The sequence below is a fragment of the Oncorhynchus mykiss genome, chromosome 11, assembly GCF_013265735.2.
Source record: "Oncorhynchus mykiss isolate Arlee chromosome 11, USDA_OmykA_1.1, whole genome shotgun sequence".
NCBI lineage: Eukaryota > Metazoa > Chordata > Actinopteri > Salmoniformes > Salmonidae > Oncorhynchus > Oncorhynchus mykiss.
In genome coordinates, this window is record NC_048575.1 from 41,580,777 (window position 1) to 41,587,323 (window position 6,547).

At 42.1% G+C, this 6,547-nt stretch overlaps 1 long non-coding RNA gene across 1 annotated transcript; it reads left to right on the forward strand.

Annotated features, from left to right (window-relative positions):
* Positions 1 to 950: 950 nt before the first annotated feature.
* On the forward strand, positions 951 to 5,048 carry LOC118936418. Its single transcript, XR_005034630.1, has 4 exons — positions 951 to 1,101; positions 1,273 to 1,418; positions 1,670 to 1,756; positions 3,838 to 5,048. It is a non-coding gene; the product is annotated as an uncharacterized LOC118936418 (long non-coding RNA).
* The last annotated feature ends 1,499 nt before the right edge of the window (positions 5,049 to 6,547 follow it).

The following is a 6,547-nucleotide window of genomic DNA, read 5'->3' on the forward strand; positions in this document are numbered from 1 at the left end:
GCGACACAACTCACGGTGCACTACCGCTCTAGAACAGGTTTATAAAGTTTCAGAGCTCTAGGTCTGACGGTTCTTTGATGGTTTTTACGCCGGTAACATCTTAGCTTTGTGTGTGAGTTTTTCTTTGAGGTCTGATGGGCAGTGTGAACACTTGTGACACTAGAACATGTCTCTGTGTCCTGGGTTTATGGGGTGTTTTTTTTTGGGGGGGGGGGGGGGGGGGGGGGGTCTCAAAATAATATTTGAAGTACATGGGGCTGTGTGAGTCTGTCCATTTGTAATATGAAATATTTTCATTGGCAATATATCATATGGCAAATGGACACTGTCCATATGCAATATAAAAATGCAACTAACTTATTGCAGATGGACACGCTTCATACAGAAAATCGCAGAAATCATGTAGAGCTCCAAAACCTGCCTTAATGGATTCGCCTTAACACGCCTCAACTGGATCTATAACGTTTTTCTAATCCCAGAAAATGTGCATTAACTCAGAGCGTTGGGGCCTCGACTCCATCTTGTTTCTGGGCTAAAAGTACATTTGGCTGACTCTCTGCTCATGAGTTTCGTCTTTGAAGTCTGTTCCGTTTATGAGAAACAGCCATGTCCATTTTGGTAATGAAATTTGCCATGTAGTCAGTCGCCATATGGTGGAATTCTCCGGTACAGCATAAAAAAAGTCAAATTCATTTTTTTTTATATCTTTGAAACTGAGTGTCCTGGAAACTTGTTTTTTTTTACTTCCTGGAAGACCAGGCCTTGGGGGGCAACCTGAGGCCGTCGCCTATTTTTTTTGTGCACCCGTGGACGTCACATAAAGGGCTGTCCATTTGCCATGTGAAATTTCTCAACCATATGGCAATGTTAATTCATGACTAGTATAGGGAAGCACTCTTATCAGGCACCTTGACTAACTGTGGTGTGTGTGTGTGTGTGTGTGTCAAGGATGGCTTGGCGTTCAGGATACAGGTAGCTTACCACCGGGAGCCACGTCCTGAGGGAGAGTGTGTCCAGAAGGACTCCTTATCATCAGGGACAACAAGGAGGCTCAAGCCCTGGAGATGGCAACCATACACCGGCCCCTACTCACCTGCATGGGTCAGGCACTACCTTTACACTGGAGCGCTCCTTCTATCAGCTAACATTAGCTCTACATATTCTCTCTCCACATCACTCCCTTTCAGCTAACACTTTAGCTTTACACATTTTTACTCTCTCTCGCACTCAAACGAACACACGCATCTTAATGTTTGTGGTTGTGTGTTCTAGGCTCTAGCAACTCCACCCATACTTTGGGGCGGTGTGTCGCCTGCTCAAGCGCTGGCTGGGACCTCTTCAGTGATGACATAAGAGGACACTGCTGACCTGCTGGTGGCGTCCCTCTTCCTGCAGCCGTCCGCCTTCACTCCTCCAGGGTAATTAGCTACCTGCATATCAGTCTATCGCTGACCCTTTCCCTCTCTCTCTCTCTCTCTCTCTCTCTCCCTCGTCACCCTCATGTACCACATGACTGATACAACCCCTCTCTCTCCCTCTTTTCTCTTTGTTCATCTACCCCTTCTTTCTCTCGTTCTTGCTGTCTCTTGCTCACTCTTGTCTCACCTGTTCTCTTGCTTTCTTTCTCTTGTTCTCCATGTCTCTTTCTCTTCCGGTCTCTTTCTCTCAGGTCTCCTCCTTCGCTTCCTCCACCTGCTCTCCTCCCTTCGACTGGAGAAACAACCCCCGGTGGTCAACCTCAACAACCAGCTCACCGGTGAGCGCACACACACACAATGTGGATGTATATTGTATCTTATTAACATATACAGTGGGGAGAACAAGTATTTGATACACTGCTGATTTTGCAGGTTTTCCTACTTACAAAGCATGTAGAGGTCTGTAATTTTTAATCATAGGTACACTTCAACTGTGAGACGGAATCTGAAACAAAAATCCAGAAAATCACATTGTATGATTTTTAAGTAATTAATTTGCGTTTTATTGCATGACATACAGTGCCTTGTGAAAGTATTCGGCCCCCTTGAACTTTGTGACCTTTTGCCACATTTCAGGCTTCAAACATAAAGATATAAAACTGTATTTTTTTTGTGAAGAATCAACAACAAGTGGGACACAATCTTCACAACAGTATCTCGGACCTGCCTGGTGTGTTCCTTGTTCTTCATGATGCTCTCTGCGCTTTTAACGGACCTCTGAGACTATCACAGTGCAGGTGCATTTATACGGAGACTTGATTACACACAGGTGGATTGTATTTATCATCATTAGTCATTTAGGTCAACATTGGATCATTCAGAGATCCTCACTGAACTTCTGGAGAGAGTTTGCTGCACTGAAAGTAAAGGGGCTGAATAATTTTGCACGCCCAATTTTTCAGTTTTTGATTTGTTAAAAAAGTTTGAAATATCCAATAAATGTCGTTACACTTCATGATTGTGTCCCACTTGTTGTTGATTCTTCACAAAAAAATACAGTTTTATATCTTTATGTTTGAAGCCTGAAATGTGGCAAAAGGTCGCAAAGTTCAACAGGGCCGAATACTTTCGCAAGGCACTGTAAGTATTTGATACATCAGAAAAGCAGAACTTAATATTTGGTACAGAAACCTTTGTTTGCAATTACAGAGATAATTTGTTTCCTGTAGTTCTTGACCAGGTTTGCACACACTGCAGCAGGGATTTTGGCCCACTCCTCCAAACAGATATTCTCCAGATCCTTCAGGTTTCGGGGCTGTCGCTGGGCAATACGGACTTTCAGCTGCCTCCGAAGATTTTCTATTGGGTTCAGGTCTGGAGACTGGCTAAGCCATTCCAGGACCTTGAGATGCTTCTTACGGAGCCACTCCTTAGTTGCCCTGGCTGTGTGTTTCGGTCATTGTCATGCTGGAAGACCCAGCCACGACCCATCTTCAATGCTCTTACTGAGGGAAGGAGGTTGTTGGCCAAGATCTCGCCATACATGGCCCCATCCATCCTCCCCTCAATACGATGCAGTCGTCCTGTCCCCTTTGCAGAAAAGAATCCCCAAAGAATGATGTTTCACAGTTGGGATGGTTCTTGGGATTGTACTCATCCTTCTTCCTCCAAACACGGCGAGTGGAGTTTAGACCAAAAAGCTCTATGTTTGTCTCATCAGACCACATGACCTTCTCCCATTCCTCCTCTGGATCCAGATGGTCATTGGCAAACTTCAGACGCGCCTGGACATGCGCTGGCTTGAGCAGGGGGACCTTGCGTGTGCTGCAGGATTTTAATCCATGACGACGTAGTGTGTTACTAATGGTTTTCTTTGAGACTGTGGTCCCTTTCTTCAGGTCATTGACCAGGTCCTGCCGTGTAGTTCTGGGCTGATCCCTCACCTTCCTCATGATCATTGATGCCCCACGATGTGTGGAGAGGTTGTAGTCTGTTCGATTGAGTGTGTGGTGAGGTGTCTTTTAAACAGGTAACGAGTTCAAACAGGTGCAGTTAATACAGGTAATGAGTGGAGAACAGGAGGCTTCTTAAAGAAAAACTAACAGGTCTTTGAGAGACAGAATTCTTACTGCTTGGTAGGTGATCAAATACTTATGTCATGCAATAAAATGCAAATTAATTACTTAAAAATCATACAATGTGATTTTCTGGATTTTTGTATTAGATTCCGTCTCTCACAGTTGAAGTGTACCTATGATAAAAATGACAGACCTCTAAATGCCAATGGGGTTGTTCTCTCTGTCGCTGATGTGCTTCATATGTAGACTTACTTTCCCCCCACTCTCTCTCCTAACCCCACACTCTCCTCATCCCACACTCTCTCTCCTCATCCCATACTCTGTCCTGTCCTCATCTGTAGGGGCTGACGACACTGAGATCAAGAATGACTTCATCTCCAGAGTTTCTGCCTGTCATGTTCGTTGCCACGCCCAAAGACAAGACGCTGTCAATCTGGACCAAATAGGCTCCATCTGGACAGGTTAGAACACGGACACACATCCAGTATAGTCACTAGTACAGTCATCCAATAGCATTGTACACAACAGCCCATTGTACACAACATAGTAACAGACTCAGACTTGAAAGAGAAGAAATAGAATACAAACTTGTATCAAATGATTGAACTGCGGTGTACTAACTCTCACACTGTCAAAGGCCGGCAAAAAAAATAAAAAATCCCGTCTGTGTATTGAGTAGTTTCGTCAAGGCTCTAAAGTGCGACCATTTTGGTCGCATATGCATCTAAATATTTTGCTGTGCTACCTACAATTGCAATTTTGGAGCACCAGTGCACCTACAAGAGAAATTACTCAGATAAGATTTTTTTCTAATAATTATACTTCACTCTACTGTTGTTTTCCAAGTGCCCTAGAGAAACGATTGAGTGAATATTCGTTAGCATCATGGTTGTACCATTTTTACAATAGCATTTTTTAAAATTGTTTCTAGCCCTAGCAGTCCAGAAGATATGACCCAAATTACCCGCACAACATTTTTTTCCTTCCTATAGCGGATTAGATGTCTGCGTTTTTACTTTCATAAACATGTCTCGGGCCATTCTTAAGCTACTCGTGGGCCATTCATTTACGCCTTGTTCAGTCATGTTACCTCATTAGCTAGCTAGCTAACAACCGGATAACTTTACCAGTATATTCAAACATTTGGGGGCACAGAAAGAAAGAAAAAGGGCTATATATTTTTCAGGAGATCAATGATCATAGTAATGAATGACGGATCTCTTGCATGTCATCACACACAATGTTCTTAAAGGGATAGTTCACCCAAATTGCAAAATGAATCATTGGTTTCCTTATCCTAAAGTTTTAGCATTTCTGGCACAAATCCCATTTAAGTCATGGGACCGATATGACATTTTTTCGCGCGTCATGTCCAAATCATCCGAAAGTATCTCAAATCGAAGCTCAACAAAGTAACTAGTAGATGATTTGAACTTGTAACATGCTAGCATCATTCCTCTGACTTTAATGGGATTTGTGCCACGAATGCTAAACCGTTAGCATGTGGAAACAGTGCCAGGGGAAACTGGATGCTGTCATACCTTGTCCAAAGACCGCTTACAGGGTAAGGAAACCAATGTAATTTGGGTGAACTACAATTGTCCATGCAATGCATCTGTCACACCCTGACCTTAATATTCTTTGTTTTCCTTGTTATTTTGGTTAGGTCAGGGTGTGACATGGGTGATGTATGTGTTTTTGTCTTGTTTAGGGGTTTTGTATGTTTATGGGGCTGTTTCCTTTCTAGGTAAATTGTATGTCTATGGTTGCCTAGATTGGTTCTCAATTAGAGGCAGCTGTCTATCGTTGTCTCTGATTGGGAACCATATTCAGGCAGCCATATTCTGTGGGTACTTTGTGGGTGATTGTCTATGTTAGTTGCTTGTGTCAGCACAGTTCTTATTATAGATTCACGGTCGTTATTCGTTTATTGTTTTTGTATTGAGTGTTCAGTGCTTTCTTTAATTAAAACATCATCATGAACACATACCACGCTGCATTTTGGTCTGCTTCTTACGACGATCGTGACAGCATCTCAACAAGAAAATTGTGATTTTATACAATGTTGAAACCTAATATTCTACAAATGCCATTTTAGCTTTTTATAATTAACAAATGCATTTACAGGTTTACATATTAGTTTCTAGGGCACAACATGTGCTTCAGAAGTATCTAGAATACATGTAGGCCAAATACAGGCTATAGCAACCGTTCCATGTTAAATTCTTTACAAATATTTCCGGTGCTCCTAACTTTTAGAAGTTGGGAGCACCAGTTTTACCAATGATTTTTTTTACATTTAGAGCTGTAACTATAGTAAGTCTAAAAGTAGAGGTGCCATCATAAACAGCGGAGTATAAATGAATTACATGGTCTTGTTAGTCGGCAGTCAGTTTCCCTATCCTTGGACCCTTCCTCAAGGCACACCGCTCTCCTGCGTCACACTTTGAGGGTCCACACATATCGTTATCACTATTACTACTTAGTAAAAATGGTAAAGGTAGAAAGGATGTATCTCACTCACCATAGGCAACTGGCTGTTTCTTTTCATGATACGGACCCCTATTGCTTTTTAACTTTTCAAGCATCTCTTATAAATCACTCATCTGTAATGCCATACACATTCCGTTTGTGACGTTATATCACCAATACAATATTACATTAATTCAAAATGGCATTAAGAATATTTTTTTCTCAATTTCTGCTGTTATAGACATACAATGGATATGGCTTATATAACAATAAAAAGTTAATTTAATGCTCACCAATTTGCTTTTTGTCCCTGTCCACTTCAGTTGAAGATATTTTTTTCATGTCTGCTGTTTGATAGAGTACGTTGAGAAATACGGCAGCACACCGCAACATGGGGTGATAAAGCCGGCAGCTTCTCATCTCATTTAGCTTGCCAGCTCCACCTCAACCACTTGATTACAATGCTCAAACTAGCTGTTCTCCAGACCTGGCATCTTTTTATGTGTTTCTGTCAAAGAGCTTTGAATTCAATAGTCCTACCTTGTGACGTGCAGAAGAAGCATCATAAACGAACATGTT